This window comes from Stomoxys calcitrans, chromosome 4 (assembly GCF_963082655.1).
Source record: "Stomoxys calcitrans chromosome 4, idStoCalc2.1, whole genome shotgun sequence".
In the NCBI taxonomy this organism is placed as follows: domain Eukaryota; kingdom Metazoa; phylum Arthropoda; class Insecta; order Diptera; family Muscidae; genus Stomoxys; species Stomoxys calcitrans.
Window position 1 is genome coordinate 138,720,611 of NC_081555.1, and position 27,984 is coordinate 138,748,594.

The following is a 27,984-nucleotide window of genomic DNA, read 5'->3' on the forward strand; positions in this document are numbered from 1 at the left end:
ATTTACACACGCACAAGCACACACACACGCACACACTTGCATACACTGTTCTTTGCTAAAAGGATAAACAAAAAAAAAACATGAAATGGAAAAGAAAAGAAATTCAAAGTGATGGTGGCAAATAAGAAAAAAATTTGTAAAAATGAAAACTTTTCTAATTGGAAATGATTTGAGTTCTTAGGAAAGGCAAGGCAGCAGCTGGAAAAGCAAGCTACCTTTTATTACACTACATCTTTAGTCTATACCTCAGTGTAAACGTAAAACGAATACGTTTTATGTGTTCAGTGTATGAAAAATATCTTAAAAATGTTTAATATAAAACAAAAATAACCTACAAACCAATAAATAACAGAGAGCAAACAAAAAGCCAAATGTGAAATGCAAATAAAACTAACGCGCCAATAAAACTACACCAAATTGCTTGCATAAAACGCCAGCCCCATACTACTTCAGCAGCTCAAATCTGCAACAATAACACAAGCCAAAACAACGATAATAAATAATGTATGTGTTGGTTTTTATGGCCAATCCCTTAAACGAATAAAGCTGAAAAACAAACAACGAAATCGTAAAAGTCCTATAAAAAAAAGTATATCTGCATAATTCACCTACACCATATAGGAGCCAACAACAACAAAAAAGTAGAAGAAACAAGAAAAAAAAACAAACAGAGAAATGTGTGTCAAAGTGCTAAAGTGTGTTGGCAAAAAAAAAGTGAAATAAATTTCCTCAATATGTTGGGAATGTGAAAAAATACGCAAAAAAAATCAACTCAAAATTAAGAAAGTATAAAGTCTTATGAATTGTTATCAATCATACGCTCTAGTGTTCTGGTATTAATATCAATCATACGCAACAGTGATCAAATTTTAAAATTTCTAACTATATCCCCTACAAATGCTTACTGAAAAAGCATATTGGCTTACAATTACTTGTAATAGTGTATAAAGAAATTTAGTGAATTCCATTTGTGTGTGTTTTAAGTGAAAAATAAACGGATTATTTGAAATAATAGTAAATTTTTTCTAACTGAGGAAAAAATATCTCAACGAAATTTGTAAGAATTCTATGAGATTTTTTTGTTTTGTTATGTTTTCTTCTTCTTCTTTCGAATCCTTATGTTTTCAAAACAAAATTTGCGAATATTTGCCGAAATTTTACTATTTTTATGTTGTAATTATGAAATAATTTTAGAACATTTATAATACAAAGAAAATATTAAAAAAATAATATAACATTCAATAGAGATTTTTTGATTTTTGTTTAAATTGATAGATATATACTTTCAATATAAATGATAATCATTAACAAATGTAAACAATGTAGTTGTATATATATGTAACATATCAACTGTATAAATAAACATTTTTTGTATGTAGTACTCACACTTGAATGATTTGTGCAATATAACAAACTATTAAATTTTTATAGAGGGCAAAGATTTCCAAAGGATTCTTTAAAAGATTTAGTCAAATACTGCTATACATTTTCTTACTAACAAACTTTAAAATTTTAATGTTGTTAGTAATTTGAGCACATAAAAATATTTGCAATTTATTTTTTTATAATTTCTTTTTTCTTTAGATAATCATCCAACTTAAATAAAAAAAAATTTTCAATATGTAGTTGTATAACCAATAAGCATAAAATGTTTCAATTTATTACACCGGTATTCACAAAACGTAATGTAGATTTGAAATAGGTTTATTTGACCGATTTCGTTTATAGAACTGTCAAATAAATCTATTTTGAGTCTATATCAAGATTTGTGAATAAGGCCTTTAATATCCAAAATTAAAAGTACAACCAGTAAGGAAGGGCCAAAGTCGGGGGAAGCCGTCCTTTTGATACCCTATACCACAATGGATATGCATTTTAAGTCGTCGGTTTTAAAATTTGCTTAAATGAGCAAATTTTTGAGAAGATCGATTGATAAATATGTTAGCAAAGGCCTCAAAAGTGAAAATCGGGAGATGCATTCATTGGGGAGCTATATCTAAGACTGAACAAACTTCTATGAAATTAGAGAAACCTTCGTACCAAGTATTGTAAAGATCGTTTAACAACTCACTAAATTATTGAGTTTTATTCCAAATCGGACGAAAACATATATGAAGGCTATATCTAAAGAAGAGTTATAAGAGAAACCTTCGTACCAAGCTTTGTAAAGATCGTTTAACAACTCACTAAATTATTGAGTTTTATTCAAAATCGGACGAAAACATATATGGGCGCTATATCTAAATCTGAAGAGATTTCTATTAAATTCAAAAGCTCTTATAACTCCCGGTTAAAAGGGAATCCTTTGTGTCAATTTTCTTGTGAATCGGTTAACAAATGACCAAATTATTGCAATACTAGTCGAAATCGGGCAAACATATATATGGGAGCTATATCCAAATTTGAGCCGATTTTTATGAAATTCACCAATAATGTCGAGACTAATAAGAGAACCCATCGTGCAAAGTTCCGTGAGAATCGGTTTACAAATGACGATACAATTGCAATTTTAGTTCAAATCGGACAGACATATATATGGGAGCTATATCTAAATCGGAGCCGATTTCTATGAAATTCACCAATAAAATCGATATTTATAAAGGAATCACTCTTGCAAATTTTCGCGAGAATCGGTTCACAAAAGACGATGTAATTGCAATTTTAGTCCAAATCGGACGAACATATATATGGGGGCTATATCGAAATCTGAACCGATATCTATGAAATTCACCAATAATATCGAGACTTGTAAAGAAATGATGGTTTACAAATGTCGATATAATTGCAATTTTAGTTCAAATCGGACGAACATATATGTGGCTATATCCAAATCTTAACCGATTTTTTTAGCCAATTTCAATAGACTTTGTCTCTAGACCAAAGTTGAAGACGCCAAATTTGAAGACGATCGGATGAAAATTGCGACCTGACTCGTGCAAAATTCGGTGAGAATCGGTTTACAAATGTCGTTATAACTGCAATTTTAGTCCAAATCGGACGAACATAATGTGGCTATATCCAAATCTAAACCCATTTTTTCCAATTTCAATAGACTTCGTCTCTAGGCTTGGTGCGGTTTATGAGCTGGTGTCATTATTGGACCGTACTTCTTCCAAGATGATGCGAATCGTAATGTAACTGTGAATGGTGAGCGCTACCGTGAATGCGCTCAAGAAAGAGTTTGACTTGCATGACATGTGGTTTCAACAAGACTGTGCCACAAGGCAAACAGCACGCGTATCAATGGACTTATTTAGAGGCGAGTTCGGTCACATTCGGGACCGGTCAATTGGCCGTCCAGATCGTGCGATTTATGGCCTTTAGATTATTTTTTGTGGGGCTATGTTAAAGCTCATGTCTATACAGACAAACCCGCTTCAATTGACGCATTGGAAGACAACATTGAAGCATTTATTCGTGAGATACCGACTGAAATTATGGAAAAAGTGCCAAAACTGAACTAAACGGATGGACCATTTGAGGCGCAGTTACGGTCAACATTTTATGGGCCGTAGTATCGATTCAAATAAAGATTTTATGCATTTTTCTGAAGGTTATGTTTTTTTTTTTTTGAAAACTGTCCTAAAGCTCTTAAAGAATCGCCCGTTACCTACTTAGGAATATGTCCGGCCTTGCCACGGCTATTTGCTTCAGCACCTCTGTTGGTATTTCATCAGGACCTGGTGCTTTTTTATTTTTCAGTTTTGCAACTGCCAAATTAAGTTCTTCGACTGTAAAAGGATGTCATCCACATAGCCTACGAGGAATAACCTAGCAGTATTCCCTGCATCTATGTCGTGTCTTGGGAACAACGTGTTTACAAATTCATCCAAGGTTTCATCGTCTAGCTGGGCTCTTCCCACTGAGCTTTTTCGTAACAACTTTGTAGCCAAGGCCCCACGGATCTCGGTTAATATCCTCTCCTAATGCTTCCCACTGTTCTTTCTTACTATTTTGTAAGGCGATTTAAAAATTTTTTTTGGCTCCTTATTGTCTTCGTATCCCGATGCTGTTTGACCTCTCGCAACTCTTTTCTTCGATATCTAGTATGTTGATTGCCTCGTTCCACTAGTAGACAGCTGTTTTGTTTACACCCCAACCCATGGTAGTGGGTATAAAAAGCATCAATATTTTTTTTATACAATCTTTATATTTTCCAATACATTTTAAGTATTGGGTTGCCCAAAAAGTAATTTTTCATATAGTCACCGTTGACAAATTTTTTCACAGCTTGTGACTCTGTAATTGCATTCTTTCTTCTGTCAGTTATCAGCTGTTACTTTTAGCTTGCTTTAGAAAAAAGTGTAAAAAAAGTATATTTGATTAAAGTTCATTCTAAGTTTTATTGAAAATGCATTTCTTTTCTGCATCACTTTCTTTTAAAAAATCCGCAATTACTTTTTGAGCAACCCAATAATTTATTTATTAATTTTTTGTTTTGTAATAACTCCACGCAGTTAGCTTAAACTTAAGAAGTAAACAATAGAATCAATTTCAAATTTATTATTCACTAATCCAAGGTAGAGTTCACTATTACGCTATTCCATGATTGATTCTCAGTAATTTCCTTAGCGGTAGCTTTGATAACATTTGAGAGACATTAGACTATTAATTTCTTTGTAGATTGAAAAATCTAAATTACACAATAATCGTACGCAATATTGTTTGATTGAAAAACATGCATATATTGGATGCATCAACAGGAAATTATATTGAAAATAACTTAAGTAATCATGAAACAAACTATTCATAGGTTTAGTATAGCGAAAGAACTATTAGACGCTATATAAACATGAATTAGACGCCTCGATAATCATCATCAATCATTAATACCCCCCTTGATTTAAATCATCATACACCTGTACAATTTTTTATTGAACTCATCTATTAAATAACTCTCAAAATGGCTCAAGATCATGATGGTTTCATCTTATCCCAATCTGCTATGGATTTATCAAAATTTTTTCCAAATTCACCTACACACAAGACATCATCATCATTTCATCCAATTTTTTCGGTAAGAATACATACACATACACCATTTTATTATAAACCTTCTTTGTTAATAACACAATATTTCAGTTTATAGAATTAAGACTTTAATACAACAGTGAAAATACACAATAATTTTTCGTTATTTTGAAAATGTTAATGTTTTTTATTATCATAATTTTTTTTCAAATACTTGACTAAACTAACTAAGAAACGTTACTAAGACTAAAGCTACCCAAAAATGTGTGCTTACAATTACATTAATTTTTATTTTGCCTTTGAGAATTATTGAAAAAAAATTTTTTTTTTTTTTGGTATACCCTTACTGAATATCAATTGCAAATTATGATATCAATGAGTGCCGCTCTATTAAAGTTTTAGGTTTTATGATGAATCCTTTTTTCATTGCCGAGTCTAAACGGTGTATCGCATAGCGACACTAATTTGTAAAGAATACCCGACAAATGTCGCCAACCTTTGAATAGCTCCCACTGAAATTTCTTTCTCAAGTTCTCGCCGGTATATTATTCCAGGCGTTTAGCGTATGTGGATTGCAGAAGTATCCACATCCGCACTACGATGACCTTCTTAGCTTATATGATTTAAAAACAAGTTATAGTCTGATTCAAACCAGAAATGAATTGAATGCAGAACATGTAATATTTCAGTCCATTCGGATAAGAATTGCGCCTTGTAGGAGCTCAAGAAGCAAAATCGAGAGACCGGTTTATATGGAAGCTGTATCAAGCTATAGATGGATTCAGACTATATTGCACACGTATATTGAAAACCATGGGAGAAGCCGTTGTACACAATTTGTGCTAAATCGGATAAGAATTGCTCTTTCTAGAGGCTCAAGCAGTCAAAACCCAGTTCGGTTTATATGGCAGCTATATCAGGTTATGAACCGATTTGCGCCATATTCATCACAGTTTTTGAAAGACATATCAAAACATTTCACGCAAAATTTTAGCCGATTCGGGTGATAATTGCGCCCTCTAGCGGCTCAAGAAGTCAAGATCCAAATTTCAGCCAAATCGGATAAGAATTGAGTCCTCTAGTGGCTCCAGAAGTCAAGATCCAAGATCTGTTTATATGGCACCTATACCAGGTTATGGGCCGATTTGGATCATACTTTGCACAAATGTTGGAAGTAATACCAAAACACCACGTGCAAAATTACACCCAAATCGGATAAGAATTGCGCCTTCTAAAAGCTCAAGAAGTCAAGACCCAAGATCGGTTTATATGGCAGCCATATCAGGTTATGGACCGATTTTGACCATACTCAGCACAGATGTTGGAAGTCATAATAAAACACCTCATGCTAAATTACAACCAAATCCGATTAGAATTGCGCCTTCTAAAAGCTGAAGAAGTTAGACCCAAGGTCGGTTTATATGGCAGCTATATCAAAATATGGACCGATTTTGACCATACTTAGCACAGTTGTTGGAAAATACAAAACAAAACACTACGTGCAAAATTTATTGTCCGATGTCGCCGATGTAGCTGCCATATAGACCGATGTAGCTGCCATAAGACCGATCTCTCGATTTAAGGGTTTGGGCCAATAAAAGGCGCATTTATTTTCCGATGTCGCCAAAATTTAGGACTGTGAATTATGTTTGGCCACTCAAAATTTTTCTTCAATTTGGCCTAGATAGGTCCAGATTTGGATATAGCTGCCATATAGACCGATCACTTGATTTAAGGTTTTGGGGCTATAAAAATCGCATATATAATCCGATTTCGCTGAAATTTGGGACAGTGGGTTCTACTACAGATAGGCTCTACTACATTTTTCTACAACTTGGCCCAAGTCGGTCCAGATATGGATATAGCTGCCATATAGACCGATATCTCGATTTAAAGTCTTGGCTCCATAATAGGCGCATTTTTAATCCGATTTCACTGAAATTTGTCACACTGACTTATGTTTGGCTTTTCAATATCCGTATCGTATAAGGTTCAGATCGGTTTATTTGTAGATATAGCTACTTAAAAGATCAATATTTTGTTATACATAATTGGACAATGGCTTGTACTTATAAGTACTTGGTCCAAATCGGAACATATTTCGATATAGCTGATATGGGGCATAAGGTATGCATTTTTCACCGGATTTTGACGAAAGGTGGTTTTCATATATACCCGAGGTGGTGGGTATCCAAAGTTTGGCCCGGCCGAACTTAACGCCTTTTTACTTGATTTAGGTTCAATTAAAAAAAATAATGTAATCAATTAATTTTTTAAAAATTTTAATCACGATCGTAATTTTATGAAAATTCAGATTCAATTAAAAAAGAAAATGATTGACCAAAAATTTTTAATTGAAAATGAGACAAGTTCAGATGCAATTACAAAAATTATTGAATCAATTAATGTTTTAGTAGAAAATTGCGTAATTGAAAATAAATCTAATTCAATTAAAAAATGATTGATTCAATGAATTTTTTAATTAAAACATTTTTATTTTCAGTTAAATTTTTAATTGAAAACACTTTTATTTCTAATTAAATTTTGAATCGAAATATTATTTATTCTCAATTAAATTTTTAGTTAAAAAAATTTTTCGTGATATTTTTTCTGTGTATTTTTGCATCTTTCACCACATGTAAACAAGTCTAAACGCAATAGAATTATGTTTTTAAAAAGACTGATGCTTTCTGTAAACATTTCCGAGGAATTCTTCATATATTGAATTAGGAAAGTGTATGAAACGTGTTTTAGCTTAAATGGTATGCTCTGTTTTTTTCAGAAGAAAATAATTTTAAAGAACATTTCTGTGTAATATATTTATCCTTTGCAAATTTGAGAACACATATTTTAAAGGTTATTTGCAAAGTGTTAATTATTCTTAAATTCAGTACAGCAACAGAGAAGCCCAAAAGAATAAAAAATATAAAACAAAACAATATTGTCCATTGTGTCTTTCTTCATGTGGCCATACAAATTCGTTAAATATTTCACATGACTTTCCTAAAAGTAGATGAACTACAGTGCAAAGCATAGTTGTACTTCATAGTTATCATTTCCGTATATCTCCAAAAATAAAACAGGGTTAATTAAACACACAAAAGAAGGTTCATTTCTGTTATCTGTTTACCATATTTAAGGAAGTATCGAAATACTCGTATTAATTTATACACCAACAAGCCTTGATGCTATCTTATTTCATTTAGCTAATGAATTACTACCTCGTTTGTATATTTTGGTTTGATTACTAATTAATATTAATTAACCACAATCTTGATTGTGTTATTGCATCAAGCATACATCTTCTATTAATATACCAAAGCCAATGAGTATGGAAGATGATATAGTTTACATACTCCAATATCAATATGGTAGATTAGATTCTTGCCTATATAATTGTAAGCTTATAAAATTGTAAGCCAAGAGTCAATTCGTTAACTCTTGAGTCATATTCATCACACTTGCTAAGATAGTCCAACGCATTATGGTCTTTACATAGCATTAATCACTTGAAGTTAACCATACACTTGAAAATATCCCACTGACAATAAATAAATAAAACAAGAAAAAGAAGTAGGTATTCTTTTCTTCAACAATATTCCCACCAATATCAACATTGCAAATTATTTGTCAAGAGTCAATTCTTTATGCACTGTTACACTTATCATAGTAGGTTAGGTTGAAAAGAGGGTGCGGATTTGAATCCACCCTATGCCATAGTATGTTGGCCATATTGTATAGTGAGGATTCTATTTTACTCAAAGAATGTATGATGTGATGTATAGAGAGTTATTCACACAATCTAACCCACTCACACAATAATACAATTTTGATCCAAGTACTTGTCGGCATCACTTTGGGTAATACGAGTATCAATGTAAATTGTAAATGACTTCTGGTTTTTGAAAGATTGTTAATGGCTACTTTTTGAAATAATGTGAGTGACTCTTTTTTCTAAAGACTCTTAATGGCTTCTTTTTGAAAGATAAGAGTGTTATTCATACAATCTTTTCCACTTACACAATATTTGCACTTTTGAACCGAGTGTATACTTGTCTGCATTATCTCAGGCAATACCAATGTCAAAATAAGTTCTAAATGACTTTTACAAGATTGTGAATGACAACTTTTTGAAATATTGTGAATGGTTACTTTTTGAAAGATTAGATCTATCTTTCCCACCTACACACTACACAATTTTGTTTCATTTCGGATAATGCCAGTTTAAAAATACATTGTAAATGATTTGTAGCTTTTCAAAAGATTATGAATGACTATTCTTTAAAAGATTGTAAATAACTTTTTGCAAAATTGTGAATTACCTCGCAATCGTCATCATCATCAGTGTACTCTATAGAGTGCTTTTATATTTTCGGCCTTTGCACTGTTACAGCCTCACTCTGTTGCAGAAGGAAAAAAACCCCAAAATCGGTGACATTATTCGATTTTAAATCGAAATGTAGTGAATATGGAATAAAAGAGACATGACCTATTCTTACAGCTGCTATGGTATTGTTCTCAGCCACACTAGTGTGTTTTCATTCACAAAAAAACAGAGTTGCAAGTTCATTCGCTTTGTTTCATTGAAACTAGCATAAACATATTAAGAAGAACACTACCTGTAAAATTTTAACCCAATATCACAAAACTTGCAACTTTCAGGGGCTGAAGATGGCAATTCGGGAGATCGGGTTATATGGGAGCTATATCAGGTTATCGATCGATTTCAACCGTACTTGGCATGGTTATTGAACATCGTAACAGAACACTGCGTGCAAAATTTCAGCCCAATAGGATGAAAATTGCGGCTTCGAGAGGCTTAATATGTCGAATCGGGCGATCGGTTTATATGGGAGCTATATTCAAATCTTAACCGATAAGGCCCATATGCCAATGCCATACCCAATGACCTACATCAATTAAATGTATCGGTGCAAAATTTCAAGCGGCAAGTTTTATGTGTTGGACCACTATCGTCATTTCGACAGGCGGACGGACGGACGGACGGACGAGCGGATATGGCTAGATCGCCTCAGAAAAAGCCTTTTGAAGCAATATCACCCGATAATGAATAATGCAATATTCTCTATGCCTATAAGATTTGCGTGTATCATCCAGGATTCGCAACGAAATAATAATTTCAATAGTTTTTTTATATTCACCACCGAAGGATGGGGTACCCTATAAAGTATATATTGGGTTGCCCAAAAAGTAATTGCGGATTTTTTAAAAGAAAGTAAATGCATTTTTAATAAAACTTAGAATGAACTTTAATCAAATATACTTGTTTTCTAAAGCAAGCTAAAAGTAACAGCTGATAACTGACAGAAGAAAGAATGCAATTACAGAGTCACAAGCTGTGAAATAATTTGTCAACGCCGACTATATGAAAAATCCACAATTACTATTTGGGCAACCCAATATATGTTTGGTCTTCGTAAAAATCTAAGACGATCTAGAAATGTCCGTCCGTCTGTCTCTTGAAATCACGCTACAGTCTATAAAAACGAAAATATTGAGCAGAAATTTTGCACAGATTTTGCTTTTTCCATAGGCAGGTAAAGTTCGTAGGTGAGCTATAACGGACTCCCGATTAATGGTCTTGGGCTTATAAAAGCTGATTTATTAACCGATTTGGATGAAATAGGGCACAGTGATTTATGCTAAGATCCCCGACATTTGTGCCGGTTATGGTTTAGATTGGTCTGTAACTTACTATAGCCCCCATATAGACCGATCTTCCATTTTAGGATCTTAAGCTCATTAAAGCTGTTCTATTATGGGATTGGGCTGAAACTTTGGCACAATAGTTTGTGTTTAGATCCCCGACATCCGTGCTGAATAATTTAATAGTGCAAATGCAAATTCCTGTCAATGAACATTCCATTAAGGAATAGGGGCAAACTTATCACACATCAATGATTGCTGTCCGATTCAAGTTTAAGCTCTATGATAAAGGACCTCCTTTTTAGAGCCGAGTTCGAGTGGCATGCCGCAGTGCGAGACCTCTTATTGAAGAAGATGGAACAGTACCTCACAAATGTCGCCGCTGAAAATTTTTTTTGGCTCAGATCGGTCTAGATTTGGATATAGCTGCCATATAGAACACTTTCGATTAAAGGTCTTGGGCTCATAAAAGGCGCAGTTATTGTCCGGTTTCGCCGAAATTTGCGACAGTGAGTTGTGTTAGGTCATTCGACATCCCTCTTCAATTTGACCCAGATCGACTCAGATTTGGATATAGCTGCCATATAGACCGATCTCTTAATTTAAAGACTTGGCCCCATAAAAGGCGCATTTATAATCCGATATCGCTGAAATTTAACACAGTGACTTATGTTAGGCTTTTCGACATCCGTGTTGTATATGGGTTAGATTGCTCTATATTTGGATATGGCTACCATAAGACCAATATTTTTTTCTACAAAATAGAACAATGACTTGAACTTATTGCGAATTGCAAATTTTGCCGATGAACATTCCACTAAGGAACAGGGGCAAACTTCTCACCTATCAATGAGTGTAGTCCGATTTAAGTTTAAGCTCAATGATAAGGGGCCTCCCTTTTATAGCCGAGTCCGAACGGGGTGCCGCAGTGCGACACCTCTTTGGAGAGAAGTTTCACATGGCATAGTACCCCACAAATGTTGCCAGCATTAGGAGGGGAAAACCACCAATGAAAATTTTTTCTGATGGTCTCGCCAGGATTCGAACCTAGGCGTTCAGCGTCATAGGCGGACATGCTAACCTCTGCGCTACGGTGGCCTCCCTTGAACTTATTAGACCAATAAATTTTGGCCCAAATCCGAACATATTTCGATATAGCTGCTATGGGGGGCATAAATTATGACTTTTCTATTTTACTCGAGGTGGTGGGTATCCAAAGTTCGTCCCAGCCGAACTTAACGTCTTTTTACTTGTTTTTTTATAAAGTTTCGAAAGTCGTCATAAAGCATTTTCGGTTTTTAGCCCACCATATTTAATGAAGAAATTAATCCCAATATATTTTTATACCCTCCACCATAGGATGAGGGGTATACTAATTTCGCCATTCTGTTTTTAACTACTCGAAATATTGGACTGAGACCCCATAAAGTATATATATTCTTGATCGTCGCGACATTTTATGTCGATCTAGCCATGTCCGTCCGTCCATCTGTCTGTCGAAAGCACGCTAACTTCCGAAGGAGTAAAGCTAGCCGCTTGAAATTTTGCACAAATACTTCTTATTAGTATAGGTCGGTTGGTATTGTAATTGGGCCATATCGGTCCATGTTTTGATATAGCTGCCATATAAACCGATCTTAGGTCTTGACTTCTTGAGCCTCTAGAGTGCGCAATTCTTATCCGATTGGAATGAAATTTTGCACGACGTGTTTTGTTATGATATCCAACAACTGTGCCAAGTATGGTTCAAATCGGTCCATAACCTGATATAGCTGCCATATAAACCGATCTTGGGTCTTGACTACTTGAGCTTCTAGAGGGCGCAATTCCTATCCGAATTGGCTGAAATTTTACATGACGTATTTTATTCTTACTTTCAACAACTGTGTCAAGTATGGTTCAAATCGGTTCATAACCTGATATAACTGTCATATAAACCAATCTTGGGTCTTGACTTCTTGAGCTTCTAGAAAGCGCATCTTATCCGAATTGCCTGAAATTTTATTCTTACTTTCAACAACTGTGTCGAATAAGGTTCAAATAGGTTCATAACCTGATATAGCTGCCATATAAACCGATCTGGGATCTTGACTTCTTGAGCCTCTAGAGGTCGCAATTATTATATGATTTGCCTGAAATTTTGGACAATGGATCCTCCAATGACCATCAATATACGTGTTTATTTTGGTCTGAATTGGTCTATAGCCCGATATAGCTTCCATATAAATCGATCTCTCTATTTTACTGCTTGAGCCCCCAAAGGGCGCAATTCTTATTCGAATTATTGGGTTGCCCAAAAAGTAATTGCGGATTTTTTAAAAGAAAGTAAATGCATTTTTAATAAAACTTAGAATGAACTTTAATCAAATATACTTTTTTTACACTTTTTTTCTATAGCAAGCTTAAAGCAACAGCTGATAACTGACAGAAGAAAGAATGCAATTACAGAGTCACAAGCTGTGAAAAAATTTGTCAACGCCGACTATAAGAAAAATCCGCAATTACTTTTTGGGCAACCCAATAGCTGACATTTTACACAGGTCTCCATCATATAATATAATTGTGGTCCAAACCGGATCATATCTTGATGTCGCTCTAATAAATCTTTTCTTATATCCTTTTTTGCCAAAGAAGAGATGCCGGGAAAAGAACTCGACAAATGCGATCCATGGTGGAGGGTATATAAGATTCGGCCCGGCCGAATTTAGCACGCTTTTACTTGTTAAAAAATTATGATTAACAAAAATACTGCCAAAAAATTTTTCCGCTAGAATAGTATTACTCTTTTATACGATTTCCTTGAAAATATCACCACATATATTCAAAAAAATATATTTTGTCAATTATTAAAAATTTGTGTGTAATTAGGTTCTTTGGAAATCTTTGCCTCTATTAAACATTACAATATTAGTGTATCTTAAACACAATTTACCTCTAGTAATAATCTATACAAACATACAACTTCTACTTATATACATCGTACTATTATATAACTATGTCAATATGCTTCAGCTAAAGCTTTCCTGCATTTTTTCTTTTGGTATTCTCTTTGAAATTGCATTAATTTTTTTATCTTTCAAAACCACTTCCTTCCTTCACTAGAGAATAAAAGAAAACACACTAAAGCCATAAAAAAATATTGATCCCTTTTATATTATTTCATACTTTACACATTGCATACTTAATTTTTAATGGTCTTAGCGTTTGTCTACCACCATCTGTTATGCATATTTCCATTTTCTGTTTAATATTCCTTCTTGTTTTTTTTTTTTGTATATTTTTTTTTCTTGATATTCTCTTAATGAGTGTCCATTAATGAGTTTGAACTTTTGCTACGTTTAACTCATGTTCTGGTGTTTTCTTCATTTTCAGGGGTTTTCTTCGTTTTATTTTTTTTTTTTTTTTTTCATATCTCTCTCACTCTCCCTCTTTACAGACTATGTCTTTGCTTTTGGTTCGTTAATAATTTACGATAAACACATTCATGAATTATTCAATGCCATTATGTTAATGTGACAATTTCTGATGGTTTCGTTGTTTTGTTTCTTTTCTCGTGTCCTCTTCTGCAGAAAAATTATTTTCAACATTATTTTTTTTTATTCTGTGACATTTTCTTCTTTGTGTAGTTTCTCCTTTTTGAAGATTCGCTTTTTATCTTAAAGTAAAATTAAAAAAACATTATACAGACTTTAAGGATTATAATAGTAAAAACTAATGAATAAATTGGGAAGCCATTGGTTTGGTAGTTATCCTTGAGGTAAATGCCAACTAAAAACACATTATCTTGAATGCTTAAAAGACGAAAAAACGAACTATAGTAAATACAATATTATCATGTATAAATCCACTACATAATAATATAAGTGATTTAGTTCAACTACATTTTTCCTTTAACCTTTTTCAATGTTTAATCCTTTTCCTACATTACCCCCCATAGTGTTATACTTATGAAATTATTGACCTTAAAAAAGAGAAGTATAAAAAATAATTGCAATATTTTGTTTATACATTTCTCTCTTTTGCAAATTTTACTTTTTCCTCTTCATTCAGGTCACTTCCCTTTTTGTACATACCATACATTTATGGATTATTATGCACATACTCATTTTTGTGTTCATAAATGTTTAATGAAGCATTAATTAGTTAATTTTTGCAATATTTTTATAGCAATTGTAATAAATTGACTGCCTATCAGAATCATTACATAAAAAAAAACAAACAGTTCATGGTCAGGCAATAAAATAAAATAAATATTTATATTTCTTTCATGGTTATCCTAAAGGCTAAAGCACTGTAACATACATATACAGAGGTATATTTTAATTGAAATTGTGCAATGTGCAACCCAATAAAAGATAAAAAGCAATTGGTTTTTCTAAAAGTTCAATCTGAAGCAGCCTCATTTCAAGTGATCATTAAATAGAGCTGCTGGCCTGGGTTGCGTATGATGATTATGAATGAGTAGGTGAATCATACGCCTAGTATATTCAGTATATTAATAATACTTATACGCCACAAGGCTCATAGATTTCTATTGATTTTTTGCAATGATTTGTTCTCATGTTTTTTATGCCACTACTGTGGCATAAACTTAGTGGATTTGTTTGTAACATCCAGAAGGAAGAGAGATAGACCCATTGATAAGTATACCGATCGACTCAGAATTACTTTCTGATTCGATTTAGCTATGTCCGTCTATCAGTCCGTCTGTCCATGTAAATTTGTGTACAAAGCAGAGATCGCAGTTTTTATGCGATCATCTTAAAATTTGGTTCCAGGCATGTTTTTTGGCCTAGACGCGAAGCCTATTGAAATTGGAAAAAATCATTTCAGATATGGATATACCTGCCATATATATGTTCCTCCGATTTGTAGTTATAATGTTTTGTTAACCGAAATTTGGCAGGAAGAATTTTCTTTTGACTCTAGACATTACTGGTGAATTTCAGGGTATTTATATATATATGTTCCTCCGATTTGCAGTAATAATGGAATAAAATGGTCATTTGTTAACCGAAATTTGGCAGGAAGGATTTTCTTTTGACTCTTGACATTACTGGTGAATTTCAGGGAAATCGGTTCATATTTAGATATCTCATATATATATATATATATCTCGCCCGATTTTATCTTCTAGAGTCACAGCAAGTACATTTATTGACCACTCTTGCCAAAATTTTGCACATCGCTTTCTTGAAAGGCTTCCACAATATTTGAGAAATTTGGTCGGAATCGGGTCAGATTTAGATAAAGCTCCCATACTTATGTTCGTCCGATTTGGAGAAATATTGCATTAAAGTGCTCATTTTTGAACCAATTCTCTCGTAATTTGGCAATAGGGATTTTCTTATGACTTTAGATATTACTGGTGAATTTTATAGAAATTGGTTCAGATTTAGACATAGCTGCCATATATGTATATAGCCCGATTTTCACTTCTAGAGCCATAGCATGCGCATGTACTGCCCAAGCTTTCCATAACTTTGTACAACGTTTTCTTCGACGACTTTTATAATATCCACAAAGTTTTCACGAAGTCGGTTTAGATTTAGATACATCTCCCATATATATGTTCGTCCGATTTGCAGTAATAATGCAAAAAAAGGTCATTTGTTAACTGATTATCTCGAAATTTGGAACGAAGGATTTTCTCTTGAGTTTCGACACTACTGGTAAATTTCCCAGAAATCGATTCAAATTTAGACATAGCTGTCAAATATGTATATCGCCCGATTTTCACTTCTAGAGCCACTACATGCGCATTTACTGACCAATCTTGCCAAAAATTTGTACAACGCTTTCCTCGAGAACTACCACAGTATCTGAGAAGTTTGCTCGAAATCGGATCAGATTTAGATACATCTCCCATATATGTGTTCGCCCGATTTTGAGAAATATTGCAATAAAGTGCACATTTGTTAACCGATTCACTTGAAATTTGGCAGCAAGGATTTTCTTATGACTCTCAACAATACTAGTGAATATCATAGAAATCGGCCCAGATTTAGATATAGCTGTCATATATGCGTATCAACCGATTTTCACTCCAAGAACCACTGCAAGCGCATTTATTGTCAAATTTTGCCAAAATTTTGCACATCGGTTCAGAATTAGAAATAGCTCCCATATACATGTTCATCAGACTTTTGGACAATTTGCAAAAATTTTGTGAACCTTAGTTATTACAGTTTGAACAGGTTTGCTCGAAGTTAGATAGGGATTGTTTATTAACCCATCTAAAACCATCCGCCGATGCTCCCACATTGTAATAAGGTAGGTGTACGGTATTACACAGTTGGCACCGCCCGACTTTTGCCCTTCCTTACTGGTTTTTAATACAGTATCCTGTTTTTAGTTTTATTTTCATTACTATATAGGCTACTGAAAAGAGGTTTCATATCAACTATGTTTTTAATTGAAATTATTCCATATAAACCAAATATGAGATGAAAGGCAATAGGTTAAGCAAAAATTTCAATTTGTGCAGGTCCTTATTTCAGGAGAATAGTAAATAAAACTGCGGGTATGATGTTTGATAATGAAGGGGTTAATCATATGCGTAGTATATTCAGCATATTAATAATACTTATACGCCATAGTATTTTTGATAATGAAGGGGTTAATCATACGCCTAGTATATGCATCATATTAATAATACTTACAGAGATTTCTATTGATGTACTCAGAGAAACTTATTTCAGGAGAATAGTACACAAAGCTGCTGGTATGATGTTTGATAATGAGGGGGTTAATGATACACCTAGTATATTCAGCATATTATTAATACTTATATGCCATAGTAGTCAGAGATTTCTATTGATGTGCTCAGAAATTTCTATCGTCATGGTAACGATTTCATGTTACTTACTCTGAGTGAAGATGTTAAAATTTTTTTTCTAAAGCCCATAAACCCAGAGAAAGTTGGTACCAGATGTGCTCATTTCATTACCATACGGTATTAATAGTAAAGCAGCAACGAATGGTACAAAAATAATACCGAATGGTATGGATGAAACATAAAATGATTAATACCGTTTGGTACTAGCCTTATTACCGAACTGGTATTGGTTTTAATACCAATCTGTTATTGGTTTTAGCACCAGACCGATATTGGTTTAAGTACCAAACCGTCATTGATTAACCCACCCCCTAATGAAGCAAAAAAAAAACCATTGAAAATTATTTTTATCTAATTTTATTTCGATTCTTTATGTTAATAAGTATAAAAAGTAATGTTACACCGTGACTAACCTTAATTCTTTGAATTCAGCAATTGATTACATATCCATTGATTCTCAGACTATCATGTTTTTGATAAAGAAAGTCCTTATAATTTGTATTATTTCCTTTTTCAACGCTTGTGAGTATTTGAGCAGGTTTATTTGTTAAACAAATGTTTTATAATGGCGTAAATATTTTTAGTACAAAGCTTAACAACGCTTCTGAAGCGATGGCAAGAGTACAATTGTGACGCCGTCAATTATTAATAGCCTCCTTTGTCTGGTATTGAATTGATACCAAATGGTATTAACCTTAGCCAATGACGCGAACAAAATAATACCAGGCGGTATTGGCAAAGTACTGGCATTTTTCTATCAGTGTAGTCCTTATTTAATGAGTTAACCTCACAATTAAGAACATTACAGTTTTAAGTCCATGTTTTCGCCACATACCTGTGGTTTTGCTACACAACATGGTGCATACTCAAGATGTCTAACTTTCTCCCTCTATCGGTCACGCCATAATCCTATGCAATTGTTGTAAAGTATCATAAATTTTCCGAAAAAAAAAAGAATTTTAAAGTTGTTTGTATTTATTTGAAATAACAGAAAAAAGAAACCACCGTGGCGCAGAGGTAAGCATGTCGAACGCCTGGGTTCAAATCCCGGCGTGAACATCGGAAAAATTTTCTGTGGTGGTTATCCCCTTACCAATGCTGGATACATTTGTAAGGTATCCTGCCATGTTTAAACTTCTCTACAAAGTGGTATTGCTATGTGGCACCCCGTTCGTAATCGGCTTAAAAAAGGCGGTCTCTTATCATTGAGCTTACACTTAAATCAGGCTGCACTCATAGATATGACAGAAGTATCCTCTGTTTCTTAATGGAATGGTCATAGGACATTTAGTAGTAGTAGTAGTAACAGAAAATCTGGTAGCTAAATCCAAATGTAAACCGATATGACCTATTTGACCTACATAAATTGTCAAATCGGTAAATATCTCATCATTTACCGATTTGACATATAAAACGCTCCCATATAAAACGATCTCCTGACTATTCTTCTTGAGCCTCCAGACAGTTAAATTCTTATTCGATTTGGCTAAAATTTTGCACAGTGGAATTTTTTAGGGATTAATGGATTTACGAAGTATGATCCATCACGATCTAAAACCCTTTATAACTCTCACATAAACCGATCTCCCGATAAAACTCCTCGTAAGTATATTTCTTTCGACAGGGCCAATTCTCATCAGATTTGTGCGAAATTTTTCTCGATGACTTCTCTTATGGCATCGAAGAACTATTTTATAAGAGATTGAGCACCTACAGAAAGTAAATAGGAATTTCTTGTTATGAATTTCATGTATAAATTAAGCTTAAGCCACCTGTATGGGGAGTAAGTGCAAAGAACCTGCAAATGCGATCTATGGTGGAGAGAATATAAGATTCGGTCTAGTCGAACTTAGCACACATTCGCTTGGCAAATACTTGATTGGGTAAAAGAGCATATGCACTACCTAAAAGTGTGCTTTCAAATTTAAATTAAATCATATAGCGCCTATAAGCATACATTAATTTACTTGAAAAATGTTTTAAATATTTTGATAAGCAATAAAGTCAAAACGAAGCGCAACAAAGCTCTTTTTTTTTAATTTTCTTCCTTAATGCATTTCTAAGGGAGCCTTTATATGAAACAAGGACGTAGGCTTTTTAAAGTGAAGGACAATTAATGCTTTTTTTATGGGTCCAAGACCTTAAATCGAGAGATTGGTGTAAATGCCAGCTATATTTAAATCTGCACCGATCTGCGCCATATTGAAGAAGGATGTCGGGAGGCTTAATACAACTCACTGTCCCAAGTTTCTGCTAAGTGCTCCTTTTATGGGCACATGACCTTAAATCAAGAGATCGCTGCATATGGTAGCTATATCCAAATCTGAATCGGTCTGGGCCAACTGGGAGAAGGATATCGAGTGACCTTACACAACTCATTTTCTAAAATTTCAGCAAATTCGGATAATAAATGTGACTTTTATGAGCCTAAGACATTAAATCGGATGATCGGTCTATATGAAGGCTATACCAAGCCCTATATAGCCCATCTTCCTACTTAACCTGCCTAGGAACAAAGTTATAACCTATCCAAAGTTTCAGCACAATATCTTCGTTTTTAAAGAGTGTAGAGGGATTCCAACAGAAATACTGATAAACGGGCGGACGTGGCTAGATCGTCTTAGATTCTTACGACGACCAAGACTATATATACTTTATAGGTTCGGAAATGGATATTTCGATGTGTTGCAAATGGAATGACAATATGAATATAACTCCATGCTTCCGTTTTCGGTATAAAATGTCGATATGAAATTAATATGACTCCTAAAAGTATGCTTTAAATAGAGATCGTAATATGAAGCACCTTTTATTTCAATTTAAATAGCAAATGAAAATTCTTTATGGTATAATTAAAAGGCTTGAATCTAAGTCTAAGACATTCTATGATCAATATCTTGCTGCCGTCTAAGCCAGTTGGTCGACGATTTATGAACTCTTACTCGGCTTAATATTTACCAGCATTTTGGTCTATGCCCCACTAATGGCTATTCCACTCCATATCTTCTAGAGCTTACATTTTTACTAGATCAAATTTTATAAACTTTTTTTTTTTTTTTTTTCTTTGAAAGACTCGTTTGCAATTTAAACTTTTAATCATAAAATTATTTGTGATTTTATTTTAAAAACACCAAAAATTTATTTCGTGAATATTCAATAAGATGAAGTATACCTTTTTTGTTTATACGAAGCCTTTGGCATAACCTCAAAATATTGAAAAGTTTTCATCCTTATGTTCCTGCAAAATTTCATTTCGTTTCTATTGAAACTGGTTACGCTGTTTATGCTTCACTTCATTATGTAAAGATATGCCAATAAAAATATATTTAACAAATTTTTGCAACATAATTTTATGTTCACACCACACAAAATCAAACATTTTGTGGTGGTATTTTATTCTGTTATATATCTCCTTTTTGCTTTGCAAGGCTTGTTTATGTGGTATCCCATTACAAAAAGCCCTCCGGCTTAAAAATTGATTTTTTCACATTACATATTTGTAGGCATCATAAAATAAATTGCCTAGTTACAGGCATATACAACAAAGAATACAAAGTAAAAAAATATGAAGTGAAGCATGTTAATAATTTCACCTAGCCTAAGGGCCTTAGGAGTTTTAAAACATATTTCAAAGAATTATGAAAAAAAAAATTGAGCATTATAATTTTCAACAACAACCTGGCATTTGAACGTCAAGCCAAATTGATTAAGCCAAAAATTTATTACATAAATAAAAATCAAACAATTTCAAACCTAATAAACCTTAAGGTTTAAACTTTGCATACATAACATTAATTTATGGTTTTGCAAGGGCTTTGTATAGCATACTTTAGGGCTTAATACATTTTGACATTAATTTTCGTTAAAAATTTCCTTTTGGTTTGTTTTTTGGTGTTTTGTTGATGGTTTGCCTTTCCCTTTCTAAACAAATTGAATAACTTTGTTTTCCAGGTATAAGGGCTTACAAAACGTTTCTCCAAAGTGAAATTATCACAATCTATCTGAAAGCCAATTTATATCAAAGCTCAAGTTTGAAGCTGGCATGGCTTTTCAGTTTAAGCCTCTATAACACCATTATGCCATAAAACGTGATTTTTCACCCTTCATAGGATTCGAAAGGTAGAACGCAAACAGGAAAAAACACCAGAAAGTTTCTAAATCTCACAATTTTTCTTTATTTCCATTGCTGACAAGCTTTGTTGAATATTCTCAACAATGTTGGTGGCGTTTTAACACGACTTCCCATGGTAATGCTTTGGAGACTAAACCTAAATAAGAAAACAGGGAAAACATTAACGAAATAATGTAAAACGGATGTGTTTTTTTTTTGTGCTTGCAAGAAGAAAACACAACAAATCTAAACTGTCAACGTGCCAAAATGAAATGCCTTTAAAATAATCCCCTAGCCATTAGAATAGGTGTTAGAAAAAACCTCGGCAATGCGTAGAAGGAAAATGTGAATATACTGAAATTGTAAAGCAATGGCCGGGAAAACCACACAATAAATTACTTTATATTGAAATATTTTGCAAACGATTTTATCGAAGCTAAACATGCTCTGCATAAGTGAAATTCCTTTTAACTTAAAAAAATTCTTTGAAATTCTAAACTTAATTGTGTTTGAAGGACATTCAGAGCAAGTTACCTGGCAACTGTGAATTCCTGGAATTTCTTTTCTTGTGTTTAAATTCTCTGCAAGTTTTGGAAAATTAAATTTTTCTATGGCTTTTGTTTTTCTTTTTTCTTCAGTTAGCATGAAATCTTCAATGTTTTACGGTTTGTTGAGTTTTTTGTTGTCTTTTAATTAAATTTTTCAATTTGATAATTGACTTGAGAGATTATGTGAACATGATATTAAGAGTCCGCAAAAAATGTTCGAGAAGCATACTTGTTAAGTTTATGGTCAAAGCACAATTTCCTGCTTACTGCATTTGTTAGCTCTATTACAATTCCTAAAAGTAGGCAATAGTTTCTTTAAAACTAGAAATATGCAAATATTGAGAAACGTCTATGAAGCTAGTTTAACTAAGCCTTACGCAAAGCTTTAAGTTTCTAAGGCTTATTATAATAGTTGCTTCTATATAAAGGCAATAGTTTTTTTAAAGCCCTAGGAGATATGCTTTACTTTTTGTAAGGCTTATTATAATAGTTGCTTCTAAATAAGGACAATAGTTTTTTTTTGGCCTAGGAGATATGCTTTACTTATTGAATTTTTTCTACTATTTTGTTTATATTTATATAAAGCCTTGAGAAACTCAATGGAAGTTAATTCCACTCTTATTTCTTTTAAAATGTTCTTAGTTTTAAAGATTTTTTATAGTGATTGCTCCTAAACAAAGGTAATGGTTGCGTGCTTCTCCAAGTTTTTATTTTTAGTGTTGTTTGCATTATATTCAAACATTGAGAAACACTTTTGAATTTAGTTTACTATGTCGTAAGCTCCCTTAAATATTTTAAGCTTTATTAAAATGATGGCTCCCAAATATAGGCAGTAGCTTTTAAATGACCAATGAATATTTTATGCTTTTGTTAGTTATTTTTTGTTACAAAACATTTAGAAACTCATTTAAGTTTTTCCTAAGAGCTTCAAAGATCTATTATTGTTGTTACTCCTAAATATGGGCAATAGTTTTTAATGCCCAATGGTTATGCTATAGTTTTTCACCTATTTTTTTGTTTAGTTTGTCATGAAACATTGAGAAATTCCTTTGTTAGTAGGTATTACTAGATTTCAAGCTCTCCTAAGAGTATACTTAATATGATTTTTTCATACCAATACGGTGTGCATGCACAAAGCCATAGTTTTTAATGGAATATTTGTAACAGCCACATTAAACTGCAATGAGTTACCATAAACATTAGCATACTTTAGGGAGACATTCCAGTGGAGTATATGCCGTAAATGTTGTTATGCTATACATAAGCAGTGGCTTCAGGAGGTACAACGAGTTTAACAGTAGGCCGCTACACCTAGTGGAGTATCATGAAAACCCTATACATTCCAAACAAGGTTTTTGTAAATGCATTTAAAGGATGAAATACAGTTTGCATTTTAAAATAAGCGGATTTTTTTTAATAAGGTACCAAAACCATGGGCTACAATATTGGCTTCCTGAAATGGTAAATTAAAAAAATTAAATATTTGTAAAGGTTCCTAAAAGTATGCAAACATTTTGATTAAATTCCGTTTACTAATTTTTCCCACTAAATTAAAAGATTATCAAAATTCTCCCTCTCCTAAATGACAAATTAAAAATAAAATACATAAAAATATATATTTTTATAAAGGCTCCCAAAAGTATGCAAACAATTTGACAGACAGAAAAATTTTGAATAATTTTCATAAAATGAATTCAACCAATTTTCAATCACAAGACTATAAATAGGCAAACAATTAATTTTTTGTAAGATTTAGTTTTTATAGCATACTTTTTGGAGCATCAATGTAAAACAACATGTCAATTCCGATGCAGCCAGTTGTACGTACCGGTTTGGCCCGATGAATTCTTGCATCGGCAAGGGCTGCCGCCTCAGTGCACAACACACTGCTACAACAACAATATATCAATAAAATTTTTATAACGCTTTTCGAGTTGATTGTTTCTGACATATTAATAGGGCCCCAAACAACAAACTTTTTTTAAGAGACTTTTGCACTAACCTCTCAGGTTTTTAGAAAATCTTAGGAAAAAAAGGGGAAAACTCTAATTTTAAAAACATTCTTTCAGGGCGACGTATCTTATATTTTTCTACTGGCTTGGTTATAGATATTTCCAGGGGCGTGAGAGCAATGCTTCTTTAAAATTCCACTTTATATTAAGCATCAAGTTTTGAAGATATTTTCTATGAAAAACAAAACAAACAAATAAATAGATAGCATACTATTAGGGGCAATATGGCTTTAATAATTTTCTTTTCCAATTTACTTATTTATGGCATATTTTAAGGGGCATCAGTAGCAAACTATTTTTTTAAATTTAATTTTATATAAAACAGCGGAAGACATTGGATATGAAATTCATGATATTTATAAAAAAAATTAATTTTCAACGCTCCCACCAACTTGCACGACATGTATGTGAAGTAGTTTGAAAATGCACTAGTAAAAATTAGAAAACTAGACCCGAGAAGGACCCACGGCACAAAAGAACTGCAAGAACCGTTGCGCATCAAATTTAAAATCAATATTAATCAACTTTTAAAGATTGTTTTTTTAACATGCATTTTTTTTTAATTTTTAATAGAATTAAAATTTTTTGTGGAACTTTTACGACATTTTATTTCCAACAAAAATTTATAAGGATATTAAATTTCTTAGAAGGAAATAAAAAGATTTCTATCAAATACTTATTTTGGCAAAATTTTTCATAACAGGCGAACATTGTCTTTGATGATAGTTTTTGTTCGACCTTTTCTATAAAATTTAAGTATTATAATTGTTTTTTTTTTGGTACAGCTTACCTTTTGTTGTCTTTCCTTTAAATGTGACCAACAATGTCACTCAAAACCTTTAATTAGCTTTGTGTGCTTTTATATTATAATGTTTATATTATAATGTAAGGCGATATTGCTGATTGCTTTGCCTACCTTGGTGTGTTGCTTATTGCATAAATAGTGGGTTAATGTATTTTTGTGCCGAATTTGATCTCTCTCTCTCTCCCTCTTACTTCAAGTTGTCTCAACAGTTTCAAGTATCATTCATCCACTGACCTACATAACAATGATATTTTGCACTAGATGATGAACTATGAACCTACCACCCGCCTAAAAGTAGGCAAGTTGACAAGTTGTTGACTGCGTTGCAGTAAAATTATGCAGCAAAAATTGTAATGAGACCTTTAACATAATTGTTATAATTGTAGTAAAGTCAACTTTGAGTGACATTTGAGGTCAAACAGGATGGGTGAAATGAGGCTAATTTAAGAAGATTATACCCCCTAAGGAATGCATTAGATTTTGTGGTTCTTTTCATCTAGCGATTTGAGTTTCGGGCCTTCGATTTGTAAAGCGGGTCAAAACGAAAAGGTCTATATTTTTGTCAAAAGGCAGAAATTAAGTATTTTTTTTTTTAATATATGTGCAACATTATCTCAACAAATTGCTCTAGGCTTTTTAATTAACCAATTTATTTGTCCTTATGTTAATATATTGTTGCAAGACGTTTAGTATTTTACAACTTTGGTGTGGAAAATTTTTCATAAAAAAAACTTTTTTTTGGTGAAATTGAGCAAAACTGTTTTTCCCCTAAAGTATGCAATATAAAGGGTGATTTTTTTGAGGTTAGGATTTTCATGCATTAGTATTTGACAGATCACGTGGGATTTCAGACATGGTGTCAAAGAGAAAGATGCTCAGTATGCTTTGACATTTCATCATGAATAGACTTACTAACGAGCAACGCTTGCAAATCATTGAATTTTATTACCAAAATCAGTGTTCGGTTCGAAATGTGTTCAAATTTTGACAAATTTTGTTCAGCGATGAGGCTCATTTCTGGTTGAATGGCTACGTAAATAAGCAAAATTGCCGCATTTGGAGTGAAGAGCAACCAGAAGCCGTTCAAGAACTGCCCATGCATTCCGAAAAGTGCACTGTTTGGTGTGGTTTGTACGCTGGTGGAATCATTGGACCGTATTTTTTCAAAGATGCTGTTGGACGCAACGTTACGGTGAATGAACACATTTCGAACCGAACACTGATTTTGGTAATAAAATTCAATGATTTGCAAGCGTTGCTCATTAGTAAGTCTATTCATGATGAAATGTCAAAGCATACTGAGCATCTTTCTCTTTGACAATATACATATACAATAGTTTGTAGGAAGTCATGAATTTTCAACTGGTGATTTCGAACTAGGACTCAGAGTAAGTAAAGCGGACAAAAGAACGTGGTCTATCTTAATTTGGGAGTCATTTTGAACTATTTCTAGAAATATGAAACACTTTTTTGATGTATAGCCTATTTGTGCTAAAAAATTTACTTTTCTTTGTGATGTTTTCCTCTTGTAAGGACCACCTTAAGTATCTGTTTAAGTTTTTAAATTTTTGATTAAGTTAATTATTCCTAAAAATAACTCTAAGTTCTGTGAAATGTGGCTAACTTGAACCATTGCTCACTTATCTCTTAAAGTATGCAATAGATTTTGTTTTTTTAACTTTATAGGATGTCATGAATCTTCGTTTGATTCCAGTTTATAGCTCTTTTGTAGTAAAATGGAAAAATTTTTTTTTTTAAATTTTTATGTTTTTCCCTAGGTTACCTTATGTTATGTTTAAAAGAGGGTGCGGATATTAATCCGCCCCATGACACTTTGGACATACACAGTAATCGGCTTGTTGTGCACCCTAAATACTAAAAGGTAACCTCGAAAAAGACAAGTCAGGAACTCCGTTGTGCTAACAAAATACGTAATTGTTTTCCATATCACGCCCCTTAGTAAGTCTATATCTGATATTTTGCCCCTAACAATATGCAACACCTTTTCTTCAAAGTTGCCTTTGGCCTTCTTATGCGACTCAAATTATTTGCCATTATGCAATTTCCCGCCTATAAAACCAACCTTCGGTGATATTTAGGGAGTTCTAATTTTTGGTGACGAAAATGTTTCTCAAAGAAACATTGGTGTTTATAATAAAATGAGGCTAAATTGGAAAAATATTCAAAGTATGCAATAGATGTTGCTATATAATTTTTGAAGGATGCTTGTACACTTTATCTAATTATTTAAAACCACGTTACCCATAATGAAAATGTGACTGAATGTGTGAAATAGTCTCTTTTTTAATTTAATTATTTTTATCTTCAAGTCTTCTGCCTGTTAGGGCGAAAAGCCTTTTCCATTTGCCAAGAAAATCCTCGTCTCGAAAGAAAAACAGGCAGAAATTATGTTTTCTTCTTTCAATATTTAAAAACTTGGAGTGAATGATTTGTGTTTTGCATAAAAAAACATAAAATAAATATCATTGCTTTTAAAATAAAAACAGATAAACGATGCGTATATCTCTGCGCATGTTAATTCTTTGCTGTCTCAACAACGAATGAAACAAAGAGGGTAAGAATACGTGTGGCTTGCCATAAACGCTACAACTAGGGGTTGTTCATTTCTGATATAAATGTAGCATTCTCAGTAAACTGCAAAAATTTCGAATGTTCTTAAAACTGTCCCTAAAGTATGCAACACTTTTTACTTCAAAGTGCTTTATCGCCTTTTCTGCCAGTTAATTTATTTCTCAGAACGCTAAATACCTGTGTTTAAATCATGGTGGAGGCCACCGTGTCTCTGATGATTCTCAGTAAACTGCCAAAATTTCGAATGTCTTAAATTTACCCTGAAAGTATGCAACACTTTTTACTTCAAAGCTCTTCATCACCTTTTTGGCATATAAATTTACTTCGAAGAAAGCTTATTGCCTGTGTTTACATCCTGGTGGAGGCCACCATAGCCCACAGTCTAACTTACCCGCCTGTGACGCTGAGTGCCTAGGTTCAAACCATGGCCAGAACCGGAA

General features: G+C 33.1%; 1 protein-coding gene across 4 annotated transcripts in view; it reads left to right on the plus strand.

The window, feature by feature from the left end:
- The first annotated feature begins 325 nt into the window (after positions 1–325).
- LOC106083454 (uncharacterized) overlaps positions 326–27,984 on the plus strand; it is an 88,687-nt gene continuing 61,028 nt past the window's right edge. For all 4 annotated transcript variants that reach the window (XM_059367991.1, XM_059367992.1, XM_013246483.2 and 1 more), the window contains exon 1: positions 326–1,057. The gene's annotated coding sequence lies outside the window, so the exon portion shown is untranslated. The remainder of the gene's footprint in view (positions 1,058–27,984) is intronic.